At 40.5% G+C, this 27,004-nt stretch overlaps 1 pseudogene; it reads right to left on the bottom strand.

The window, feature by feature from the left end:
- Nucleotides 1-13,093: 13,093 nt before the first annotated feature.
- On the bottom strand, nucleotides 13,094-13,635 carry LOC118858158 (annotated as a pseudogene).
- Nucleotides 13,636-27,004: the final 13,369 nt, after the last annotated feature.

Raw genomic sequence — 27,004 nt, 5'->3', positions numbered from 1 at the left:
AAACAAAACAGTTCAACTTTAGTAAGTCCTTTATGATTACTCTTTCTTGTTTACCTTTTCATGCTTCTCTTGATTCTTGCGGTTGAAAGTCAGATTTTCTATTCAGCTTTGGTCTTTTCACTGAGAAAGCTTGAAAGCCCTCTATTTTATTGAAAATCCATATTTTGCCTTGGGAGCATGATACTCAGTTTTTCTGGGTAGGTGATTCTTGGTTTTAATCCTAGCTCCATTGACCCCTGGAATATCATATTCCAAGCCCTTCGATCCCTTAATGTAGAAGCTGCTAGGTCTTGTATTATTCTGATTGTGTTTCCACAATACTCAAATTGTTTCTTTCTGGCTGCTTGCAGTATTTTCTCCTTGACCTGGAAACTCTGGAATTTGGCAACAACATTCCTAGGAGTTTTCTTTTTGGGATCTTTTTCAGGAGGCGATCAGTGGATTCTTTCAATTTCTATTTTACCCTCTGGCTGTAGAATATCAGGGCAGTTCTCCTTGATAATTTCTTGAAAGATGATATCTAGGCCCTTCTTTTGATCATGGCTTTCAGGTAGTCCAGTAATTTTTAAATTATCTCTCCTGGATCTATTTTCCAGGTCAGTGGTTTTTCCAATGAGATATTTCACATTATCTTCCATTTTTTCATTCCTTTGGTTCTGTTTTATAATATCTTGATTTCTCAAAAAGTCACTAGCTTCCACTTGCTCCAGTCCAATTTTTAAGGTAGTATTTTCTTCAGTGGTCTTTGGGACCTCCTTTTCCATTTGGGTAATTCTGCCTTTCAAGGCATTCTTCTTCTCATTGGCTTTTTGGAGCTCTTTTGCCATTTGAGTTAGTCTATTTTTAAGGTGTTATTTTCTTCAGTATTTTTTTGGGTCTCCTTTAGCAAGTCATTGACTTGTTTTTCATGGTTTTCTCACATCCCTCTCATTTCTCTTCCCAATTTTTTCTCTACTTCTCTAACTTCCTTTTCTAAATCCTTTTTGAGCTCTTCCTTGGCCTGAGACCAGTTCATGCTTTTCTTGGAGGTTTTTGATGTAAGCTCTTTGACTTTGATGACTTCTTCTGGCTATATGTTTTGGTCTTCTTTGTCACCAAAGAAAGATTCCAAAGTCTGAGACTGAATCTGAGTCTGTTTTCGCTGCCTGGCCATGTTCCCAGCCAACTACTTGACCATTGAGTTTTTCGTCAGGGTATGACTGCTTGAAGAGTAGAAAGTACTTTGTCCCAAGCTTGAGGGGCTGTGCTGTTCTTTTCAGAGCTATTTCTACACCGCAAGCTCTGCCATACCAGCTCTACTCCTCCCCCAAGAACCGCCAACCCATACTGGACTCAGATCTAAGCTGCCTCTGCACTCCCATTCAGATCTGCCACTTAATTCCTCCCACCAGGTAGGCCTGGGGCTGGAAGCAACTGCAGCTATAGTTGTGTCCTCAGAGCTGCACCACCTCTGCTGCCCCTGGGGTGGTGGCTGAACCTTGAACTCCTTTCACTCTGTCCCCAGCAGCTTTTGCTACTAACCTTCTCTGTTGTCTTTGGTGTTTGTGGGTTGAGAAGTCTGGTAATTGCCACAGCTCACTGATTCAGGGTGCTAGGGCCTATTCTGCCCAGCTCCCAGTCTGGCTGGTCCAGGCACAGCCCACGCTGGGCTCTGCTCCTCTCAGCTCCCAGCTCCGTGTGAAAGACCTTACCCAGAGACCATCTAGGCTGTCCTGGGCTGGAGTCCTGCTTCCCTCTGCTATTTCGTGGGTTCTACAGCTCTAGAATTTGTTCAGAGCCATTTTTATAGGTTTTTGGAGGGACCTGGTGGGGAGTTCACACAAGTCCCTGCTTTCCAGCCGCCATCTTGGCCTGATGATGCTTTCTTATTAGTAAAATGGGGATAATTTAATTACCTGTTGTGAAGAAAGAGCTAATTACATAAAACATAAATGAAAGAAATATCCTCAGCAAACTAATTAAACAATGGGTTAAAATAAAATTTTTTAAAAATTTTTTCCTAGATTACCAATATTTATTAACAATAGTTAACATTTATAGGGCACTTATAATGTCCTAGGCACTGTGCTAAGTGCTGTACAATTATCTCATTTTGATCCTCACAATTGTGGGAAGTAGGTGCTATTATTATCCCCATTTTACAAATGAAGAAACTGAGTCAAATGGGTTAAGTGATTGTATTGTTACACCCAAGTTTGGAGCCCACCATTAATCCCCTTTGAGCTCACCATTAATCCCCTTTATATTCTTGTCTTTGTCTCTGTCCATACTCTGTAATGGCTTGAAACAGCTTAAGGCATAATTCTGGGTAGATTGCCCAAGGCTAGTCCCCTGACTCCCCCTTCGTCCTGATTCAGCATTCTGTATATTCTCTCTACATCAGCATTATGTGCAAAGCTCAGTTGCAGGGTAGGGTAAAAGTTTATCTTAAGGAGAAACCCCCTTGTTACCAAATAGCCCACACCCTGGGTTATGGTGCCACTATTCTGCTGACCAAGCTAAGTTCCACCACTCAGACCATAGCTGATCAAGTAGGGGTTACTTTCTGGGAAATTCCACCCCATACCCTCCACCCAGTTATAGGAAACTGATCACAACCTAGGAAAGACGCCCCCCCCCCCCACCAGTGTCACAGGATGGTCGCACCCCTGTATCCTTGTGCCATATTCCCAAATTAGCTCTGGGCTGATGGATTCAACCAATGGCTGATCTCTGCTTCTGTACGTCATTGCTTCTGCTAGCGACCCTCCCTAATTGTGTAATTGTGGTTTTTGCCTTTATAAGCATTGTAGTCTCTCAGTTCAGGACTGTCTGATTTGAGTGTACTTTGGGTATGTACTCCAGGTAGTCGCACTTGGCCAATAAATCCACACTTAAATTTACCTTGAACCCAGGTCTCGTCTTGCTGTTATTTTCTATGCAACAGTATTGGTAATTAAGGTGGGAATTTTTTTTTTACTGTTTTAGAATGCTAAATTAAGTGTCTTTGATTGAGCCTTGCTAGGTGCAAAGCCCCATGACCAAACCCCTAATTACTAGGTGCTAAGCAAATGTGGGCGTGAAGCCCTCAGGGTCCTAAGAGAAGTTGTTAAGACCAGAGTCAATGGTACCTGCCTAAGTTCTGGTCAATCAGATGATGTTCTAGTGGATCTCATGACGGCTAAGGACTGTGTAAAAAGAGAGAACAAAGTTGTTTGTTTGGGGCTCTCACTCATGGAGGAGTGTTGATGTGGAGACTCTGGGCAGCTGTCGTTAAGAGCCTCCCAGCTTGTCAACCCAGATGTCGATACCTTCCTGGTAACTATAAATTGTGATTTGGTCTGTTTATATCGTGCACATTTGTAATTTGTTTGTATATGCTCTGAAGGTCAAGGTGCTAGCTTTTCCTCTTGAACTAAGTGAATGATAATTGTATGTTGGATTAAAATAAGATTGTTAACCCCTCAATGTTACTTTCCTTAGTAAAGTAGATCAAAAGAATCTGTGCTGGCAACTCTTATTTTTAGTCTTGTTGGGTCTTACACGCCACAACAGCTGCTAGCCAAATTGGCGATACAGTGATTTGCCTGGAGTCACTCAGCTAGTAATTTTCTGAGGTGTTACAGGTAGGTAAAATTCTATTTTTTCACTAGGCTACTGGAGATGGAGGAAAGAAGGAACAAGCGCCCAGCTTTCTGCTCTGTACAAAGGCGGAAATCAGTCTCCTTTGGAGAAGCATGGGCTACTTCCTAAATGAGATCTCCAATCCATGCCATTTGAGAACTGAGACCCCTTTATATTTAAACAGCAACTATACATATACATATATGTGTTTATATATGTATATACATGTACATATGTGTGTATATGTGTATATATATATATATACATATATATGTATACACACACACATATATCCTACATGAGGAGGTGGTTCATCTAGGTCAGGTGACTTGAACTCATCAAGGGCAACTTGGTATTGAACGTCTCTTAGCATCTCTTTATTTAGGGATCAATGCCCTGTTAGTCATTTTAGTTCAGTCCTTTGTAGTATAAAAGTCATTCTCCTTTGCAGAGAAAACAGAAACAAAGCAAAAATGGAGCAGCTTGGCCATACCTCTCTTGACAATTATCATCCCATTCACCCCAAGCAAATGGTCTTTCATTTTTTTGATCCTCCTTTTCTCCCAATATAGATTTTTTTTAAAAACTATTTTTCTCCTTAGCTTCCCACACTGGCCTTAGCTCACTTTGAGCTTTAAGCTTTCTTTACATTATTTTCCCAAGACTATGCCATAGTCTCGTATTCATCTCCTTTTAACTGGCCTTGCTTCTATCTTCTGTACAATTCTCCGCCTTCATCTCTGCCTCCTGGCTTCGTTCAAGTCCCTGCTAAAATCCCACCTTTTACAAGAAGCCTTTTCCTGATCTCCCTTGATACTAGTGATCTTTTTCTGTTGTTTATCCCCAATTTATCCTGTATATATACGATTGTCTTTTGCTTTTCTTTGTATCCCCAGCACTTAGCACAGTGCCTGGCACATAGGCCCTTAAATGCTTTTTTAAAATATAAGTTAATTGGTAAGTCCCCTATGCATCCATACTATCTACATATAAATCCCCTTTTTCATATTTGTTGAAATTATTTCCCTTTATGTCTTCAAGAGTTGTTCTTGTCATCTCTTATCCCTCTTGGACTGAATTCCCAGGAAGCATTTTTAGTTCATAGGATCCTACCTGTCTTTCCTCTGAACTCTGAAATCTGCTTTCCTAAAACCTAGAGGGTGCGTATCAGACTATACCTAGATTGATTTCCTCTATTCTATCACAAACTCTAAAATGGAGTGGCTACTTGCCCTCAAGGTTCCCATCATTTCCACTCCAGCACCAATTCTATCCTATCAATGAGAATCAGAATAAGAAATTACCTCCTCCCCTCAATTACCTGGTACTTATATTGCCTGGAGCACTCTGCAAGTGAACCACCACCCCCCCACCTCCACCCTCCCCACCCCCCCCACCCCCCCCCACCCCCCCCCCCCGCCCCAGGCTGAAGGTGCTCCGGGTTCACATTTACTCATAACCACAACTTTGAGTCCCCACCATTGTGATTATTAAATAAATTAAAAGTAAAGGCATTTGTTGAAATAAGCATTCGAAATTACAATATAATAATTAAAAATAGTAACAAAGTTACAATAGAACATTCCCCTCTGTAAACACAATCTCCAACAAATATCCACCACCAGTAGGGAAAATGAACTAGCAAAATTCCCCACAAATGGGGAATATGCATGGTCAGGGCATATGATCAGCAGTGCAACTCACACTTCTAATGCTGCAGAGCCAGCAGTGTCATTGTGGTTTTGCCTTTAGTATCCCCCTAGTCTACTGGTCATTCTGTGACCTCTGGGTAGTCCTAACAGCTGCTCTTGTGGCTACTGAATGGGTAGTTTTTGCTGATTATTACTTCCCAATAATAGCTTCTGGTCTCATTTTTTTTCAGGGCCACCCAAGTCTCGGTTGAAGCCTGATAGGGTATAGTGGTTAGAAACTCTCCCTAACAGAAACAACAGAGTTTCTAGAGAGAAGACTAACAGCTCTTTCATCATAGTCACTAAACCCATCTAACAAAGGCCATCCAGGGCATCCTCATGGTAAGATTTTTTTGATGACTAATAACTGATTTAGAATTAGCTATTCTCAAGATCCTCTCTGGGTCTTCTCAGTATTCAAATGAATTTGAGCCAGAGCAAAGGTGAATTAAGAAGGCAAGGACATTGTTCTCCACCCACCTACCCCAAATTCCTGCCAGGTTATGGCTATCAGCATTAAAACTTGATCAATTTGGTATATGGGGCCACTGAAAAACCTTAGTGTCCCTAGTATGCCTAGCACAATGTCTGGCACAGAGTAGGCACTTGATAAATGCTTCGTGAGTGATGGATTACAGCAGAGAATGGAGGAAGATTTTGAAAGAGTAGTTTCTTAAAACACAGAGAAGCAATTTTAGATGAAAAAGACCCACTAAAACAGGGAATCCTGAGGGCGTTTAAGGATGGAACTGGAAAGACCAAGAACATCTAGATGAAAAAATGGAAAAGGACTGCCAACATTTATTTCCACGTCTATCATTAACAATGGAGCCAATGCATTTGGCCTGTTACATCACAAAGAGGACCAGGGAAACTGGGACTGAATAAGGATGCACAGGTAAATTCCATGCTGGGTGACAACCTCGTGAGAACCGGGAGCATGTTTACCAGATCTGAAAGGTGGTTGGTATTGAGTCCCACTCTCTGTAACCCAGTTTGGGGTTTTCTTAGCCAAGATACTGGGGTGCTTTGGCATTTCCTTCTCCAGCTCATTTTACAGATGAGGAACGAGGCAAACAGGGTTAAGTGACTTGCTCAGGGTCACACAGCTAATAAGTGTGTGAGGCCAGATCTGAACTCAAATCCTCCTGAATCCAGGCTCAGTGCTCTATCTACTATGCCATCTAACTGCTCAGATCTGAAAGGGAAGGATAGCAAATGACTGGAGAAATTAATGGACATTATTATGACTGGAAAAAAAGCAATAAAATAACTTTGCTAATGGCTTTAAGTCGTTTAATATCAAGTGATCTGCACAATTGTAGAGAGTAACAACATTGGCCAACTCAAAGATGCTTCAAAAAATGGAGGTGTGAGTTCCTCTTTAGAGGATCTCTGTGAGCCTGCAGGTCTCACTAAGGCCAGCTGAGGCCAGAGGACTGCCTGGCCATAGTATGCTAGCAAGGGCAGAGAATCTACTACTAACAAACAAAAGTCACCCATCAGAGGTATCATCTGAAGAGGGAAAGCCCGTATGGGAGGACAAAGCCTGAATATGAAACCCCGGTGGAGAAGTAGGAGTAGTTACAGCTAGAGACACTCAATAAAACCAGACCAGGGTAAACTGGATTGCAGAACCAAAGAGCATCCTGGGCTCAAGGACAGGGCTGAGCTGCTAACAGACTAGCATTTCCCAGTCAAGACTTAGGAGAGGTATTAGGAATCTTTTGGCAGGCTAGTGTGACCTGGTCACTAGTACATTAAGAATTGAATCATCTTAATTCTCATTTACAGAGCAATTTACAAAGTTCTTTCCTCAGAATTACCCTGTGAGATAGATAAAAATAGGAGTATATATGTATGTATACATACATACACACACATACACAAAGTGAAAAGTGGGTGTATATATTTTTATATATGTGTAAATATTTTTATATGCACACACACACACATATATATGCATCCATTTCATAAATAAGGATACTGAGCATCAAAGAGGGTAAGTGATTTGTGGACTGCCATGAGAGTAGTATGTCAGCAAAGATAGCACTGGAACTGAGGTGGTTTGATTCCAAGTTCAAGGCTCTCTCCATTGCAACACATGGCTTCCATTAGAGGTTAAAAATTATTTTTTTTCATTTAAAAATATTTTATTTGTTTTAATTAGCCTAAATCTACCTTCTCACCCTCCCATCCCAACTCTTCCTGAGAACATAAAACTAAAGCCCATTATAGATATATACTGTCAACTACAGGTTGGCAGTGTCCAAAAAGAATAGGTCTGATTCAGCATTCTGAGTCCTTTACCTCTCTGTCAGGAGAAGTTGTTTCAACAGTCTGGCTAGCAGCTGTTGCGGGGGTGAAAGCCCAACAACAAGAACACTACCAGCACGCTGCAAAAGCACAGGTTCTTTTGATCTGCTTAACTAAGGAAAGCTACGTGAAGGGGTTGGCAAGCTTACTTTAATTCAGCACACAAATATCATTCACTTAGTTCAGGGGAAAAAGCCAGCACACTGAACTTCAGAGCAAAATACAAACAAATTACAAACATCAACAGACCCAATACCATTCATAGTAACCAGCATCTAGGTTCAGCCCGGGAGCTCAGAACAAGGGCTGGCCCAGAGTCACATCTGCCACCACTGCTGTGGGTAAGATCTCCCAAGAAGAGAAAGCCAACCCCTGGTTTTATATCTTTTTCAGTGTCAGGGGTGAGTCACACACACACACACACACACACACGGGACTCACCATGTGACCTAAGTGGTCTAAAAGCCTCTGATGTCCCAAACCTATCACTCAAACTCATGTGTAAGCTAGCACCTCCCCTTAGTTAGCCCCACCTTGGGCTCCACCTTAGTTACCAATCCACACCCACATAGGTTTTACACCTAATAGGGGTTTGGGCCTGGGGCTTAGCACCTAGTAAGGCTCAATGATATACACTGAATTACTCAAAGGAGACAAAAGCCAAACTATTCAAGGGCACTTGGTTGAACTAAGTGCTAAGGAGCCCATTTTGCTTACCAGCACAGAAGTATCCTTATCATCATTGGAATTGTGGTTCATTATTACCCTGACATGTGTTCCACACAATAATATTCCATCGCATTTATATACCATAACTTGTTCATCTATTCTCTAATGTATGAGCACCACCCGCAGATTCCCATTCTTTGCCACCTCAAAAAGAGCTATTGATTCCAGGCCTGGTTATTTCTCTACAGGCTAGGCTAGATGCTGTAATAAGAGCCTGCTCCGCACCTGGTCTGAGCCACCACGGCTAGGGGAGGCTTCTGAACTTCCTCCTTTCTTGGTACAGCCCTAGGCCTCCCTACCTGGGAATGCCACCCCAATGTGCAGGTCTCCTTTCCAGTCCACCATGGATCTATGACCTAGAACTGAGTAATGGGCAGACAAGCTTCCGATTTGCACCTGTGCTGGCCACAGTGCCTCCTCTTGCGCTAGTACACAGACTCTGCTAGGATACAAGAATGCTTATACCTGGCAGGTATGCTCCTGGCCCAAGCCCATACCTAGTATCCAAAGACCTCCCTATTGTCTCTTTGTGCTGAGCTAGGCTGGAGAAATGATTTACTATGACTTTTTCTGGATTTCTCCTCAGGACTTAGTCTGGTGAATTTTCTAGATCTGTTTGGAGTTTTGTGGAGGGAAGTTGCTTTCTACCACTCTGAGTGCCATCTTGGCTACACCTTCCTTCTTTAGATTCCCAAAGCATCTGATGGTTTAATAGGAGTTAGATGTAATCTGTTTTTAACAGTTAAACTTATTTTTAAAAATTTTTTAAAATAGAAACATTTACTCATCTCCTCATCAGCCAGATGTATAGTGTAAGCCTGATAATTCAAACCCATACAATCAAGAAAGCTACCACCACCTGCTGGCAACCTCAAATATAGGTTCACTTCAGGTTTTAAACATTTATTCACCAGTTACACTGAACTTCATGTCCTGATGTACTTGCCTGCATTGTTGACCCTGGGAGAAGCATATGTAATAGAAGAGAAGTGGACAGAAGGGGAGAAAGGGTTACAAGAGGAGAGCTGGAAGCAGGGTCATAACCATACTAGAGTATTTCAAGACATTACCCCATTTGGACACTGTCCCAAACACCAGCTAGAAACCCTCTGTTATACCCCTCCCTAACCTCCCCTTCCCACTGCATTTCTATATCTCCCATAACTATTTCTGGGGCCGCGTGAGTACAAAATTCCTATAAACAGCCCTGGAAGAAAGACTGACAACTGCGTATTTGTGTGTATGTATGTATGTACATATATATACATATACACACACACATATCTTAATGTTTGTCACATTGTATTGAATTGCTTCCATCATCTGCCTTTTCCACTTCTACACCTGAGTTGCTGAGTGTTGCTGAAGGAAATCACGAAATCTTGCAACTTGGTCCACTATAAATCCATATTGTCTGATCTCAGTTGTGCTCTTACCACTGCTCGGCAATCCTTTATGTCTTCTCTGATTGATTCGAACACTTCTGCAGTTCTAAATTCTTTTTCAAGCTTTTCATACTTCACTGTAGCCATTGAAAGCACCTTCTCCCCATTCCACCTTCAAAACTCTTCTGGCATCTTCATTCATCATATCCTCCTTTGCTGATGAAGAAGTGATTCTTACCCTTTCCAATACTAAGCTCTGCTTATATTCTTGATACCATCCCTTTTTGTCTCTTCCTCTCCTATCAATCATTTCTTCCCTCTTATCTTCATAGTCTAAGGCTCTCCTGACTATTTATTTGCCTGCTATCTACAAAATGATCAGGTTGAACCTATTTTTTTTAAAAAAGATTCGTTATATATTACCATCCCCTCAAGCTATCATCTTACATGTCTACTTTTTTTTTTTATTGCCAAACTCCTAGGCTTCCTTATCATTTTTCATTTCCTTGCAATTTGGTATCTGACTTTGCCACTCTATTGAAATTATTTTCTCCAATGATCTAACTGCTAGATCTGATGGCTTTTTCTTGGTCTTTGTCTTTGTTGACCTTTCTGCAACTTTTTGATATTAATTACCATTCTCTCCTGGATATTCTCTTCACCCCCAGCTTCTGTGATAGTGCTCTTACCTGACCTTCCCAACTGTCTGATGTGTTCAGAGTCTCCTTTGCCAGATTATCATCTATCTCCTATCGTCCAAGCATGGGTATTCCCCGAAGCTGTATTTTAGGCCTTCTTCTCCCAAATTTATATATCTAGCTGTAATCTCTCTCCTGAGCTCAGCTCCCTCCTGGATATCCCATATATATCTCAAACTCAGCTACTGCTCTCTGGCCATCTTTATGCAATGGCTCCTTGCCTGTGCCTTGGCTTTCCAGCTCTGACCCTCAGGTTCTGCTTGCTCTTAAGTGGTCAGTAACTAGCCTGACTCAGATTCTCACCAGCCATCTTTGGACTGTGCCACCACCCACATTCCACTCCTCCCCCCTCCCTTGGAACAACAGTCAAATCAATACTACCATTTTTGGAAAGAGCATGTTAATCAACTGTCCAGTGGCTCCACTCACTATTCCAGTGACTTCCCCGATCAAATCACCCCTCCTTAGCCACTACTTATATGTTATCTTCTCTTATTTCATTTAAGCAGGGGCTGTATTTCTTTTTGTAATTGTATCATTCATTCATTTTCAGAGTAGGAATTCCTATCCTTCCCTCTACACCTTCCTTTTTTCCTAATTTCTTTATTTGTGTCATGGGCATCACCATCCTTCTAGTGACCCAGGTTCACAACCTTGAAATCATCTTAGTTCTTTACCCCTTACAGCCAATCGATTGCCATTTCTTGTGGATTTTATTTCCACAACATTTCAAAGAATTCTGTGTAATACATAAGGCTGTAGACTAAGTAACTTGTGCCTCCAGGTGCCACATAGTGCCATATTTCATAAAGTGACGATTTCAGATTAGACATATGGTATGCTCACCTCCAGGAAAACAATAACTCATGAGCCCTCTGTTCCCATGTTTACCTTTAATAGTCAGCCAGACAACACAATTAGTAAAAAGAAAAACCATTTAATGAAATAACATAAATGTCCCTCAGAAACCTGGAGCACACTGTTCCATAAATGCACACATCATTATATTGGAAGAGCAGACATACATAGTACACATGTGTAGCCAAGGTGTATGCATGGAATATATTATGGAATAAAAACCACTTTTTCCCATTTGCAAGACTGCTCAAAGATTTTTTTTTTTTAAGCTGGCAAAGCCAGGGGACATAGCTTCTTTAGGGAGGCTCCTAGTCCTGTTAAAAGACAGAAATGTCTCATAAACACTAGTGAACAGAAAAAAAAACAAAAACATTACATGTAAATGCATGGCACAATGCTTGGCACATAGTGGGCATCTAATATTTTTTGGTTGATTGACTGACAGATACGGAAGGTATGAGGACATGTGCTGGATCCAGACTTTTTTCACAATGTCTGAATTCAGGTATCCTGATTGAGCATGGGCATGGGCATGAATTTAAGGATTACCCAATGATCACTTAGATTAGACTGGCTTCAATAGCTGGACAGCTCCTTGTGTGTGGGAATAGACAACCTGTGGAAAGAGAAGAGAACAAAGGTAGTGAGCAAGAGGTATGTGCTTCCTTGCTTCAAGCACTAGGGAACAGGCAGTTTCCAAAAAAAAAAAAAAAAAAAAAAAAAAAAGAACTTAAGCCAAGCTGGCTTCTGCAATTGGCCCTTCATGCCTCCAACCCTTAGAGATCACTGATGTCTTTTAGTAATGGCATTGCTTTGCTCCTGCCTGAGAGGGCTGCCTAGTTGTGTAGTCTTCCACTGAATGCAACATCTTTGCAGATTAAGTAGCCACTGCCAGGGACAGCCCTGCTAGCCACACATATGGAGCTTGTCTGCTTCTGGCTCTTCTACACCAAAAAACAAAACAAAACAAAACAAAAAACCCAGAGACATTTTATAGCATTGTTAGAAAAGCAGATGTTCTTGCTTTAGGCTTTGGGTCAGCAGTAGACTTCCCTAAACCGGGAAAAGACTTTCTTTGCTTTTCCTTTATGAAAGGCTCATTTATTCCTTTTTAGAAGCTAGGCTAGAGGGGTTTTCCACCTCCATAAGATATTTCTTTGCCCCAGATAACAAGCACCCAGGGACTCAGAACAGGTTTCTCCTAGCTAACTAATTCCCTTAAGCTTAATTTTTAATTTGTACTCATTTTTCTGGCCTCTGGGGTTTGAATTCTCTTAGGCAAACTTACTCCAGGTTGTGGTGAGCTACCTATAAGCCTTAAGATTTTAATATCTAAAGGGTAAGCTATACCCGCTTAAGGATTGCTGGCCCATTAATTGCCAGGGGGCGCTAAGGTTCCAGGGTCTTCCATTTTCTAAAGTCTAACCCCTTCTGCTCTCCCAAGTAGTTGAGCAGGCAGGGCAACATGATCAAGGTAAAACTAGGTCCATGGGATAAGATCTTTCATTGTCTTTCCTATAGGTCTAGCCTAACTATATGCAGGCACAGTAGGGAAATGCTTAAGATAAGGGCTTTCTGTTTGTCTTTACAATATTTATTGCTGTTTTTCAAATCTATGTAGTGATTTTTAATAAACAATATCATTTAAAAGCAATATTGAATTTATAGCAACTTTTTGTTATTTTTTTTTTCAATAAACAGAATCTGATAGTATACCTACTTCAAGTGAGGAATCCATGAAACTTTTTTTTTTCCCAATTGAGAAATTTATTTAAACGGGTCAAATAAAACAGGCGCCTCCTTGTCTCTGCACTTAGAAGAAGGTGTTGGGTCTCGGTAGTAAAGCGTGGTTTGTGCTGGCGCCATAGTACTCTGTGGGGCAGAGGGAACTTGATTTTGGAATCGTGAAACTGCTTGACTGCGGGCCGACGGCACTTGCTGGCAGGAATTTCTTCCACTTTCATGATCTGGATAGAGTGGGCCCGGGCACGGTGACGGGCTCCCATATCTCGGTAGCACTGAGTGACAGCACCAGCGGTGGTCAGGTCCCTGTACTCCCTGTACATGTTGTGGGTCCCGCTCCTGAAATCGTAGCGCAGCCAGATGCCAAAATTTTTCACTCTAAGAGGGGACTTTTCAAAGACCTGTCCACAGTATACAATTTCTCCAGAAGACTTCATCTTTTTCAGCTGAGAAACGAAGTACCAGAATCGGGACTTTGCTACAACATGGTTAGGAGCAAAGATCCGCATCCGATAAAGAGGCGGCACTGGACTCTTGGGAGTAGGCAGGCGGCGTCCAACTACCTTATACTCTCTCAGGGTGCCCGAGGCCTTCATGGTGCTGCCGCCTCACTCCCCGCCAACCCGCAAAAGCCATGAAACTTTTTAAAATTAAAAATGAGTCCTTGTAAATGTTGAGAACCACTGAACTAGGTGACCTCTACCTTTCAGCTCTAAAATTCTATGAATCAACAATAATGATTTACACTTTCATAGTACCTTAAGGCTTACAATCCATTTTTCTCTTAACTGTTCACAAGTAGGAAGATAAGTAGGTGGTGCAAATATTACTGCCCCCACTTAACAGATGAGTAAACTCTCAGAGAGGTTAAGTGAATTGCCTGTGTTCATATGAACAGTAAGTATGGGAACCTGGATTTGATTCTAGGTCTGTTGATTGCAATCAAGTTCGATAGTCTTTGTTAGTATACCATGCTGATCTGTAAGCTTTCTTCTGTTCTCAGAGCCTATGACTATATATAATATAGTTTGTGATTTATAAGTACAAAGTGAAGGTACTTCATGCATTATTTTGTAAAAATTAATAATATTTTACTGTATATGTGAATGTGTTAAGCGAGATAACCTTGTTTTTCTCAATTATCCATTAAGTAAATGTAATTGTCTTGCTTATACTCCACTGGTGGCAGCTTCCAGGAGAAAAAGGAAAAGTGTCTAAGAGAAATTTTAAAACCTTTCAAGGTTTTAAAAGGTTTTCAAGCTGAGGTCTGAAAACATCAGCTCCTTTTAGGCCAAAGAAATATCAGTGTTACAGAAGATCGCCAAAGGCTGCTGAATAAAAAAAATAGGTTTTTCATTTTTGCAATAGGATGCCAAGCTACAAAAATATCCCCTCTATGTGCAATGCTGGGTATATATGCCCAAAGGGAGTGATACACACAGATAAAGGTCCAATATATGCCGGGATATTCATAGCAGTACTCTGTGATAGCAAAAGAATTGGAAACAAAGTAGCTGCCCATCACTTGGGATACAGCTGAAAAAAATTACAGAATATCAATGTAATGAAATTTTATTGTACAATAAGAAATGATAAATATATTTGAGTTTAGAGAAAGAAGACTTGTGTGAAATAATCTAGAAAGATAAGCAGAACAAATATGTAAGTAAAATATGTAAAATGGAATTATTACCAAGAAGTCAAACTCTTTGAGTATCAAGCAATCAAGCCACCAATAAACATTTAAGTGTTTACTATGTGTCAAGGTCTGTGCTAGCCACTAGGGACACAAAGAAAGACAAAATAACAGTAACCACAACTATCCCTTCCCTCAAGGAACTTACATACATTATAACAGGGAAGATGACATGTAAACAAATAGGTACATGCAAAGTACATGCTAAGCATAGACCAGATGGCTCAAGTGGCAAGGGAATGGGGGCAGTAATATTTGCATTACCTACTTATCTTCCTACTTGTGAACAGTTAAGAGAAAAATTAATTGTAAGCATTAAAGTACTATTGTTGCTGATGCAATTATCTCCAAGGCCTGCTGCTGGCTTGCCAGAATGTAGCCTGTGTTACACAATAGGCCCAATCACCACCTCAGTGAAACAGACTTTTCCTGTCAACCTCCCCTGCCTTGCCCTATAAAATTGTTTAACCCTGACCTTTTGTTGGTTCTGCCATGCAAAATTTGGTTTAAAGTGTTATTTTAAAGTTTGGAAGAAAATTTGGGAGAGCTTGGGTAATCCCTGACTTTACTTCGCCATCTATGAGTTGTTTTAAACATACTGAGTTTGATATGCTTACAGGACATCCAGTTAGGCAGTTGGAAACACCAGATTGGAGCTCAAGAGAGTGACTAGGGCTGTGTATATACTTCTAGTAATCCATCTTCATAAAGATTATAATGAAACCCACAGAACCTAATGATATCACCAAATGAGATACTACAGAAAAAAAGAGAATAGGGCATACAAGAAACTCTTGAGAGATGACTACAGTTAGGAGACAAAGATTAAGATCCAGCTAAGGAGACTAGGAAGGAACAGCCAGAAAAGTAGGAAAACTAAAAGAAAACAGTACTCTAAAAACCCCCAGTGGAAAGAATATGCAGGAAAAGGTGAACAAGTGTCAGAGGCTGCAGAAAGATCAAGACCTTTTCCAAAATCTGGGATGCATATCAGACTATGCCTGGTGTTTCTTAACTTCTCTATCAAAAATTATTAGAGAGGTCACTTTTCCTAAGGTGCTCATTTTTATCCCACCAACCCATTCCTCTTTGTCAATGTGGACAAGAAACAGAAGATTTTTCTTTCCTTGGCTCCCCTAGCTGTTGAAGGGTGAAATTGTCATTGAGGCAAGTAGAACTTAGAAGCTGCTCTGCTTCTTGTAGAGAGAGAGAGCGAGCTATGGCAGATATTCAATCAACCCAAGTCTCCCATCACTACTGCACCATGCTCCCATGCCACTTCTGTCATCTACTTCCCAAACAAATCTTTTTCCTTCTGTTATAGTAGAATGTGGTATATATTACACCAGGGCTGTCCAAAATGCAGCCCGCCTGTGGGTTTTAATTTTCACAAGTGAAAAAATAAAATAATAATTTGCATGGAATGTGCATTAGATTTTTTAATTCCATCACTAATAAATAACCTCATTGATGTTAATTTTCTTTGGTGTTTTTAAGCAGTATTACGGATGGAACATATCACACAGAATTTTCAATTGATCTGTGGGATGTGTTCCATGTGTACAACGCGGACTAGTCAGTATGCACCTACCTTTATACTGTTGTGTTGTCGCTTTGTTGTTTTGTGTTTGCTTTCGCGCTTCACACCTTCGCCTGTTGTATTGATGACACACGTTCCCCCACTTTCTATTAGTGTGCTGTATTTTTTATTCTGGATGGAGCCCTCGAATAATTATTTTAATGCAGCCCTAAGATGACCTAAGGTTGGACAGCCCTGTATTACATGACAAAACTGTATCTATTTCTCCTTCCATTGATCTTCAACCAGGTGCTTTACATCCTCCCCCATCTCCCGCCCCCACCCCCGTATAGTTTCTTGATATACCCTTGTTCTGGGCTGGGCCTGACTCAGGCCAGTTCCCTCGTAGTTTAGGCTCAATATTAAAACAAAAGGAGAAACACATGTGTGACTCAGCATTTAATTTTAAAAAAAGGATTTACTTAGCCTTGGCAGGAGGCTATCGATAAGGACAGGCACTGGAGACACCTTAAGCTGATTCAGTTGAGTGACATTCCTTTGCCTCTAAAATCAAATATAAAATCTGTTTGACATTTAAAGCTCATCACAACCTGCTTCCTTCCTTTTTATTTTTGTCATATAGAAGTTTTTTTGTGTGTGTGCAAATGTAATATAATTCAAATTAGAAGAGAAACTGTCAAGGTGGGAAGAAAATTCTTTTTTTTCCTATGAATTTACTTTTAGTTTTCAACCTTCACTTCCACAAGATTTTGAGTTCCAAATTTTCTCCCCATCTCTCCCCTCCCCCCACCCCAAGATGGTGTGCATTCTGATTACTCCTTCTCTCAATTTGTCCTCCCTTCTATCACATGAACCCCTTCCCTTATCCCTTTCCCCTCTATTTTCTTGTCAGGCAAGATAGATTTCTATACCCCATTGCCTGTATCTTATTTCCCAGTAGCATGTAAAAATAATTGTTAACATTCGTTTTTAAAACTCTGAGTTCCACATTCTCTCCCTTCCTCCCTCCCTACCCACTTCCATTGAGAAGGCAAGCAATTTGATATAGGTTATACATGTGCAGTCATGCAAAACACTTCCATGTGCAAAACAACAGTCATGTTGTGAAAGACTACATTTTCCTCCATCCTATCCTGCCCCCCATTTATTCTATTCTCTTTTCTATGTTTTTTTTCTCCCTGATTTGGGGGGACTATGACACCACAGATCTGACATACCTTTGTTTTCCTCAGCCTAGGGAATTCCTAGCTGAGGAAGATTCTTTAACTGCTGCATTCAAACTATTAACTACTTAGGAGATAATCAACCAGCAAGTATTTATTAAGTTAATGATTACATTACAGGAACTAATACTAAGTACTGGAAACACAAAGACAAAAAGGAAAAAATCCCTGCTATCAATGAGCTGCCATTCTATGTATAGGGGCTGAGGGCTAGAGGTAGGAATTATGATGTTCATATATTATCTATGTATAAATAAAATTAATCTAAAGTAGTGATTTTTTTGGTGATGTATTTTTTGTTCATTCACTTAGTTCTTTATTCACTCATTAATTGGTTATTTTTTTATTAATTTACCTACTTATGTTGAAATACAAGCAAAATTAGGAACCCCTGAGTAACCCCTAGCTACTGACAAGCACCCCCAGAAAGAATGGACTCAGATATCTTTGGTATTTAGCAAACCCCCTGGGACTCCGTGGCTCCTCCCTGGTATGTCAATAGATGGGACCATCCCACTGAGAGATAACTTGACAGACCCTTCCTGGGAGATATCCCTGGGACTCCGTGACTCCACCAAGGAATGTAAATGAGATTATCCCACTAGTACGATAACCTGACTGAATCTTTTGATCAGCCAGGACCTTTGTTCCTGTCCCCTCCATTCTGTACCCCACACATATCCTATATAAGCCAAGCCATCACCCCAACACATTGGCCATTGATTTGTGGTGCCGTACCCCGATGGCCGCCGGCTAATAAATTCTCCACTTAAAACTTATACTCTGTGGTGTGTCTCGCTCGCTTCTGGTACAACATTTTGGAGGTCCCAGCGAGATGAGGCGGTATTTCGTGTTACCGCCCTGGAGACCCACACAGAATTCTGGACCTCAACAGGGAGTCTCTGCCCCCGATCCACCTTCTCTCACTTCAGAGGGCCGGCTCCTAGGGATTTCTTTTCCTAGGACTCTGATGTGGAGTGATGGTCTCGGAGAATGGGCTCTTTGCTGACCTGTCCCTTTTCGGCCTACGGAGAATTCTGGTATTTTAGACCTCTAGAGGTAAGGTTTTTCTGGTTTGGTTTCTGGTTTGGGGCTAGCCACTTGGGTCTCTGTTATCATGCTAAACCCTGACGAGGCTGTGGTACAGAGCTGGGGGGCTGGGATGCCACCCTTCCTATTGGGGTGTGGGAAGATTGGGGTGTTTTCCTTGAAGAGGGAACCTGGTTTATTTTCTTTCCTCTGAGGGGACTTGCTTAGCCCCAGTTAACTCATGCCATTGGTTATATGTTTTGTGTTGGGTGTGGGAAGATTGGGGTGTTTTCCTCTGAGGGGACCTGCTTAGCCCCAATTAACTCATGCTATTGGTTATCTGTTTTGTGTTGGGGTATGGGAAGATTGGGGTGTTTTCCTTGAAGAGGGAACCTGGTTTATTTTCTTCCCTCTGAGGGGACCTGCTTAGCCTCAGTTAACCCATGCTACCGGGTCTGTTTGGGGTGTGGGAAGATTGGGGGTGTTTTCCTTGAAGAGGAAACCTGGTTTATCTTCTTTCCTCTGAGGGGACCTACTTAGCCTTCAATTCGATCCACACCGTGAATTTTGTTACATTTTGAGTTTGTCTCTGTTCGTGTGTCTGTGTCAAAATTGTGAAATGTCTATGTTTTGTTAAAAAATCTGAAACACAGGCAGCCAGAGACATCAGGCTGCCACTAGGGAAACAGACTCCCTTCCTTGTGGCTCCTGTTTGGCCAGCGTGGAACTACGGGGAATGGGTTAAAATTTGGCAGATTCTGGGTTTTAAATTGTTAAAGGTTTGGAAATTGGTTAGTTGAATTTGGGAAGAAAGAACTCCTGAAATTGTAAAGTTATTCCAGGAGCTCACTCTTGCTAAAAAACACCTCCTCCCAATGAATGCCTTCTGGCTAAAACCTCCGTTAAAGTCTTCAGTGGGACTCTCGCATTTGTCTCAGTCCCTGATTCCCTTAGATTCAAGTACAAAAGAGGTTTTTGGGAGTGAGCAAGGGGTGAAGTTTACCTGAATTACAATCATTGAGATCTTTTCACTAGGGCTGCAGTAAAGGTTAGAGCAGTTAAATCACACTCCTCTCCTCCCAGATCAGATTAGAAGAGAATGCAGGAGAACTGTAGGGAAAAACGGGCAAAAGGAGGAGAGGGACAGAAATTCACAGACTGACAGTCAGTCCTGTGCCTCTGGGTACCTTTGTAGCCCGTCCTTGTGGTAAAGTTTAAAAGGTGAATTTGTGAAAGAGAGAGATAGAAAACCTGTATAAGGAATTTAGGACGGTTGTAGAATAGCAGCTTGAGATTACCTGTCTAGTCAGTAGTCCATGTGCTTCTCTTGACTGCCATGTGCTGCTCCTGGCCTCACCCTTCCCCCACCCTCCATATTGAAGGGTTATCAGAGCTGAAGCTAAAGGAAACTTGTAAAGAAATAGGGCTGGTTAGTTAGTGCTTGGAAGGGTAGGCTCCTTGCCCTCAAGGGGCTGCCAGGCCCCATCTAGGGAGGAGCCCTTTAGAAAACTAAAAGGGATTTTTTCCTGCTCTTATCTTCCTTGGGAGTCCGAAAAAAATCCTTTTAGGCATTTTTGTATAAGATGAAGCTTGGAAAAAGTGGGTGCAAAATTAAGTTTCTCTTTCTTTCATAAGTTCATCATGGCCAGGCAAAAGTTCCTATACCTGGGCCAGAGGTAGTGGGTGTTAAAGAATATACAGCTAAATAAAGTGTATTTGGGATGTTAATGTATTAATATATGTGATACATGTATTTATATATTAATACATTAATATATAATACCAAAAGTAATAAGCTGAATAATTTCTATTTGTGGAAATCTGGAAATGCAATAGGTGTCATCTGAAAATTATTGTTTCTGTATTTCTAAACTCGCATTGTGTTCCCAAAAAAATTCTCTTAGATTGCGAAATTTGAGAAGACCATTGTGTGGTAAGAAATGATATTATAGCAATTTAATCTGATTTTGATATATGTGAATTGGGTTTTTAAAGGGATGTAATAAAATTTGGAATTGTTATATGTGGTTATAACAAGTAAATAATTAATAATACTGATATTTAACCATGAGAACAGACTTTCTGTGTGAAAAAGTTTTCTATTATGAGAATATATCTGGTGATTTAAAGTTATAGTTTCAAATAATGATATGAAAGATTCTCTGTGCAAGGAGATTTAGAAATGTGTTCACCTAAATTGATAAAAGGGTTGTTTCAAGTTTTAAAACGCATAATTATGTTTAGAGCACTGGTACATTTCTAAATTGTGTCATTTGACAAACAGATGTATCAGCAATATTGAAAAATGTGGTAATCTTTTACAATGCAGAGAGTATTGGGCCTTAGAAATTAAAATGTTACCACTAGTGGTTATGAATCAGATTTGATTTGCTTATCCAACTCAGTTATGATCACTAGATTGGTAATTAATTGGAATCTGTTTCAAGTTTTAGATACATGATAATTGCTTGTGGTATACTTATTTCTAAATTTGTTATTATATACAAATTGGTTAACATCGCATTACCTGTGCTGTTAGAGAATAATTTCTCTTATAATCTGGATGTTGTTAGACTAAGAATCTACTAAGTCATGTAGCTTGATTTGATAATTGTTAGCTCAATAAAATTTGGGCAGTCTTATCTGAAGGATATTTATTTGCTATTTAAGATTTTATGGGACTACAATTTAATATTGTCTTAAGCTCTGATTACAACCCTTAGGTCACATGAAGCCAGTAATGGCATGGCAGGCGTTACAAGCTGAGAATTTAAGGTGGATCTGCCTGGGAGCAGTCATGAAGACGACCTTGGTCACAGCCTAGGTAGGATCTTCCTGACTTTATTTCCCAACTCTGCTATTTCCTTTCTGAAAAGGAAAGTCCCCACCTGGTTACACCTAAGCCCTGCTTGCAGCACCTGGTGACTATAAGATTGGCTATCAGATATGACTCGTGCCTGGAATCAAACAGAGCTAAGGAAGTTCTTTCCTTCTGTTAAGATATATGACATAGTCCCTAGTTTCTTTCATAGCAAATTTAAATTATCAAAAAGTTTTGTAAGCACTATGCTAAATCTGTTAGGTAATAGATAGATGAATATTGAAATATCTCTGAGTTATTATAATAGGATATAGGTATGAATAGCTTACAATTTTAACTTATGTTCATGACCAAGTAAAACATTGAAATAATATAGGGATAACATCCTCCAAAAAGGGGAAAATGATTAGGCAAAGCAAATAGGCCAAGATGTAATGTGATCAATGTCTAATAAAAGGAAGGGATAGCGAATTTTGAAAAAGGCAATAGGATCAGATGTGTATGATTGGCTCTAAAAATTTATCAATTCTGGAAATTCGAGCTGATAAGTGTGTTTTGGTAATAAGATCTTAAATTTAGATGCTAGCACAAGAAAATTGTATAAGATAATGGTACAAGTGAAAATATATCCCCTTTGTAAAGTATCTGTAAGTTATAGTAAGTTAAAATTGTCTGAGAATTTCTAGATCTGAACCAGAGAGGCAGAACTTAGCCCTGCGTAGCTGGGACCTATGTTGTTTTTCCTTCTTAATCATCAAATTACATGTGTTCTGGGAACCCCGTGTGAGGAGTGGACATCTGGGCCTATAGGAGCCTCGCCCTGCAGTTCCAAGAGCCTGAGAGGGACAGCACCGGACGCGGACGGCTTTCTCATGGGATCCGGAACCAGAACCTGAACAAAGACCTGCTTTTTTTCCCTTCTGCGTCCTTGTGTTCCCAAGACTGTTTTTCCTGAATTTTTATTATGTTCCCTCTACTTACTTACAATTAGTTTACAATTTCTGCCCATCCCTGGGGATGTCCAAATACAGAAAAGGGAAAACCTGACTCCACCTAGATAGGGATTTTAAAACTTCACCCTGTGGAAAATAGAGTTTTTTTTCCATACTTTTAATTGGTCTTTAGGCGAAACTTTCAGTTTGCCTTTGACCAAAAAGGGGGAAATGTGGGATGTTTTATACCATTTTTTTTAAATTTCTGGAGTGCAGTACCCGGGGAGGCTCCTTGGACTCTCCTTGAATCTTCCAACTAGGTCTGGCCTTCCCCTGGGGCCAATGACCTAGCGTCCCTTTTATTGTCACCCCTGCTTAGCGTTTTTGGTTGGTCTCCTAATTTTTATTGCTATGCCCCATCAGGTCGTTCCTTTTTCAAGGATTTGAAACCCCGCATGAGAAAAAAGTGGGGAATGAAATACAAGGAAAATTAGGAACCCCTGAGTAACCCCTAGCTACTAACAAGCACCCCCAGAAAGAATGGACTCAGATATCTTTGGTATTTAGCAAACCCCTTGGGACTCCGTGGCTCCTCCCTGGTATGTCAATAGATGGGACCATCCCACTGAGAGATAACTTGACAGACCCTTCCTGGGAGATATCCCTGGGACTCCGTGACTCCACCAAGGAATGTAAATGAGATTATCCCACTAGTATGATAACCTGACTGAATCTTTTGATCAGCCAGGACCTTTGTTCCTGTCCCCTCCATTCTGTACCCCACACATATCCTATATAAGCCAAGCCATCACCCCAACACATTGGCCATTGATTTGTGTGCCGTACCCTGATGGCTGCCAGCTAATAAATTCTCCATTTAAAACTTATACTCTGTGGTGTGTCTCCCTCGCTTCTGGTACAACAATGTATTCAGTTATTTATTAACTCATTTACGTTTGTTTAATCCATTTATTCATGCATACATTTATTTATTTGTCTATTTCTTTATGTTATTTTTCTTTTTTATTAAGGGAAGATAATAGCAACTTAGGAGATCAGGAAATATGTTATAGATTGTACTGTAGTTTGTAGCATTTGAGCTAAGCCTTGAAAGAAAAAAAAATGATTTTTAAAAGAGAAGGTAAGGAGGAAGTGCAGTCTAAGCATAGAGCCCATCCTGTTCAAAGACACTGGGATGGAAAATGGAGGATCTTTTATGAAGATCAGTAAGAAACCAGTCTTTTGGGAATCTAGAGTACATGATCATGAGTATGTACATTTATTCTATTCTCTCCTTTGACCCTGTCCCTCCTCAAAAGTGTTTGTTTCTGATTACCCCCTCCTTCTATTTGCCCTCCCTTCTATCATCCCTCCCTGCCCCCAACCCATCCCCTTCCTCCCTACTTTCCTGTAGGGTAAGATAGATTTTCATACCCAATTGGGTGTATATTGTTATTCCCTCCTTAAACTAAATCCAATGAGAGTAAGGTTCCCTCATTCTCTCACCTCCCCCCCCACTCCTCCATTGTAAAAGCTTTTTCTTGCCTCTTTTATGTGAGATAATTTACCCCATTCTACCTCTCCCTTTCTCCTCCCCATATATTCATCTCTCACTCCTGATTTTTTAGATATCATCCCTTCATATTCAACTCACACTGTGCCCTCTATCTATATATTTTCCCTCCTACTACCCTAATATTGAGAAAGGTCTCGAGTTACAGATATCATCTTTCCATATCCTTCCTACCTTTCTTACATATTTCTCTCCTCCTCAAATTCTACAATGAAGCCATACTGCATTGTACAGTGGACAGAGTACTGGCTCTGGAGTCAGGAACTGAGTTTAAATCCAAGTTCAGACATTCATTGACTGTATGACCTTGGACAAATCACCTAACCCACCTGCTTTTGGGGGGGGGGCAGGGCAATTGGGGTTAAGTGACTTGCCCAAGGTCACACAGCTAGTACGTGTCAAGTGTCTGAGGTTGGATTTGAACTCAGGTCCTCCTGACTCCAGGGCCGGTGCTCTACTCACTGCGCCACCTAGCTGCCCCGTGAACCTGCCTGCTTTACTTTCCTCAATTATAAATGGGGATCATAATAACATCTACCTCCCAGGGTGGTTTTAAGGACCAAGTGAGATAATTTTAAAGCACTTAGCTGTGCACAAAATAGGTGTTTATAAGATAAATGTTTGTTCTCTTTCTTCCCTTCCTCCTTCAGCACACATGACACAAGCTGTCTTGTCTCACATATACTTAAGGCACTCTCTTATCACCTTAGTCTCTTGGAATTCCTGCTTGTCTCAGCTTAAAATGACAGTTCTAAGTAAATGAAACCATTCCTGCTCTTTTACACTGCTAGTGATCTCCCTCGTGTAACTACCTTGTATTCATTTTGTATATATTATGTACATATGTATCCCTGTTGTTTCCCCACAATTCTGTGAGGCCAGGGACTATTTCATTTTAGTCTCTGTATCCTTGGGGCTTAGCTTGGTACCTGGCACATAGTGTGTAATAAATCTTATTGATCAATTTACAATGCTACTAAATCTACCTTACTCCCGTTTATGTTATCATCCCCATTTTACAGTTGAGGAAATTGAAGCTTAGGAAGGGTGATTTGCTCAGGGTCATACAGATAGTATCTGAGGCAAAATTTTTTTCTTTTATTTCAATTAATGAAAATATAACTTCTCTCCCAACAACACCCCATTTGAAAAAAGAAATGAAAATCGCTGTAACAGATATGCATGATCAAGCAAAACCGATTCACATGCTGGCCACGTCTAAAATGTCTCAGTCTATACACCAAGACCATTCCCTCTCTATCAGGTGGGGAGCCTGTGTTTTATCATGAGTCCTCTGGAATTGTGGTTGGTCTTTGTATTGATCAGAGTTCTTAATTCTTAAGTCTTTCCAAAGTTGTTTGTCTTTACAATGTTGTATAAATTGCTCATCTAGTTGATTACTTTACTCTGCATCAGTTCAAAAAAGTCTTTCCAGGTTTCCGTGAAACCATTCCCTTCATAATTTCTTATAGCACAATAGTATTCCATTGCCTTTATATATTATGATTTATTTGGCCATCTCCCATTTGATGGGTACCACTTTTCATATCTAGGACATATGGGTCTTTTTCCTCTCTCTTTGATCTCTTTGAGAAATAGAGCAGTGGTATCACTGGGTCAAAGGTATGCATGGTTTATTAACTTTTGGGGCATAGTTCCAAACTGCTTTCCAGAACAGCTGGCCCAGTCCACAGCTTCACCAACAATATTAGCTTACCAGTTTTACCACACATCTCTAGCATTTGTCATTTCCCCTTTTAGCCAGTGTTGCCCATCTGATAGGTGTGAGATGATACCTCAGAGTTGTTTTAATTTGCAGGGTTTGGAGTATTTTTTTCACATAGTTATTGATAGCTTGGATTCCCTCCTCTAAAAACTGCCTATTTACATGCTTTGTTCAGTTATTATTTGGGGACTGGCTCAGGCACTGTGCTAAGCGCTTTGCAACTAATGTCTTATTCGATCCTCACAACAACACTGTGAGGTAGGTACTTTTATTATTCCATTTTGTTGATGAGGAAACTGAAACAAACAGGAATTGGAGTGATTTGTTTAGGGTGACACTGCTAATAAGTGTCTGAGGCTGCCTTTGAACTCCGGTCTTTCTGACTCTAGGCTCAGAGCTTAATCCACTGCATAACACAATCAGGTTCTCATATGCCTTAGAAATGAGACTTTTATCAGAGAAATTTTCGGCGAAGATTTCCCCCCCAGTTATCTGCTTCTAATTTTATCTGCATTAGTTTTGTTTCTGCAAAAACTTTTACATATCCAAATTGTCCATTTTACCTTCTAGGACGCTCTCTATCCCTTGATTTGTCATGCACTCTTCTGCCATGCTCATCTGGGGTAGAATTTAAATATGTCTTTTTTATTCAAGTTTCAGCACCCTGTTCTTATGCCATTTTCTGTTATGGGTCCCAATCCATCAAGTCTCAGTGATAACTATGTCCAATGTGTCCTTGTGTGTTAGGCTATTTGGTCCACTTTGTTGCCAATCCTCTGTATATTTATATATAAACATTTAAGGCTATGCAGTTTACTTTCTGGATTTTTTCTTGTATTTTATGTAACATTAATTACTGGTTATCTCTATTACAGTTTTCATAGTGGCTACTCTTTATGATATCTAGCTTATTAAATATATTTAAGTATATTTCCCCTTACCATTCCTTTTTACTTTTAAGCCACTTTGCTTGTATTTGCAAGATTCCAGGCAAATGTGTTTTTACTAGACATTATTAGATGCAATGCATCCCTGAACAAGAGCCCAGCATTCCTTTTTTTTTTTTTTAAACAGAAGTTCAAATCTGGTCGTCACTGTCTTCTTTACCAGCTGTTCATTAACAAAACCTGCTTCTACCTTCTGAGGCCTCTGAGAGATAGCCATAATGAACTGTACCCATCAGTGTTTCAGTTTTGTAACCTTCCAGACTTCATAGCCCTTAGCAGAGCTTTCTGGATCCTTACAGTAGTATCATTTGTCCCAACATTAATCACCTGAAGTGAGTAGGTCACTTGGTTTGATAATTCTCCAATAAGTTCTGCACATACAACCCAGGAAAACAGCATATTCTTTCTGTTCTTGGAAGGCCAATAAACTGCTACCCAAGTAACCCTCAGCAGGGAGTCATCAGCTACCACTTTTCCTTTTTTCTTCCTCTTAT

This window comes from Trichosurus vulpecula, chromosome 7, assembly GCF_011100635.1.
Source record: "Trichosurus vulpecula isolate mTriVul1 chromosome 7, mTriVul1.pri, whole genome shotgun sequence".
Lineage (NCBI taxonomy): Eukaryota > Metazoa > Chordata > Mammalia > Diprotodontia > Phalangeridae > Trichosurus > Trichosurus vulpecula.
Note: the sequence above shows the minus strand (reverse complement) of the source record. Positions and strands in the feature narration are given on the sequence as shown.